General features: G+C 37.9%; 1 long non-coding RNA gene across 1 annotated transcript; it reads right to left on the reverse strand.

The window, feature by feature from the left end:
• Positions 1-8: 8 nt before the first annotated feature.
• On the reverse strand, positions 9-306 carry LOC104775062. The gene is made up of 2 exons (XR_765672.1): positions 199-306; positions 9-90 (listed from the first exon to the last, which is right to left on the reverse strand). It is a non-coding gene; the product is annotated as an uncharacterized LOC104775062 (long non-coding RNA).
• Between the last annotated feature and the right edge of the window lie 132 nt (positions 307-438).

Genomic DNA, 438 nt, shown 5'->3' on the forward strand with positions numbered 1-438 from the left:
TTTTTTTCTTGCGCAAGCCAAACACTCAATTCCTCCAGCATCCAGTAACATATAAGCAGATGCAGAGACAATACAACCACAATGAACTCGCTGCATGGAATGCTATTAGTGAGATACTTCATATCTTGAAACCCCGACTATGATTTTTGTGATGCGAAGGAGACTTGAAAAGTTTTAACGAGTAAATCATATATTTACCTTTCCACATGACTCACAACACCTCCACCCGGAAGCCTTTAGGTGAAATACGTCACAAAACTTTCCTTGCTCATAAACAGAACTGGAACCAGAATAAAATCATTATATGCAAAATGGAAATACAGTAACGAGCTAATGAAATTGATGCAGTGAGCAGGTAAAAGAATTGTATCTGCAGTGTACTGAAATCACAAAAAAGAAAACCACACTCTTTGCATCGGTTAATGCACAATGCAAGTC

The sequence above is a fragment of the Camelina sativa genome, unplaced genomic scaffold, assembly GCF_000633955.1.
Source record: "Camelina sativa cultivar DH55 unplaced genomic scaffold, Cs unpScaffold08263, whole genome shotgun sequence".
NCBI classification, from domain to species: domain Eukaryota; kingdom Viridiplantae; phylum Streptophyta; class Magnoliopsida; order Brassicales; family Brassicaceae; genus Camelina; species Camelina sativa.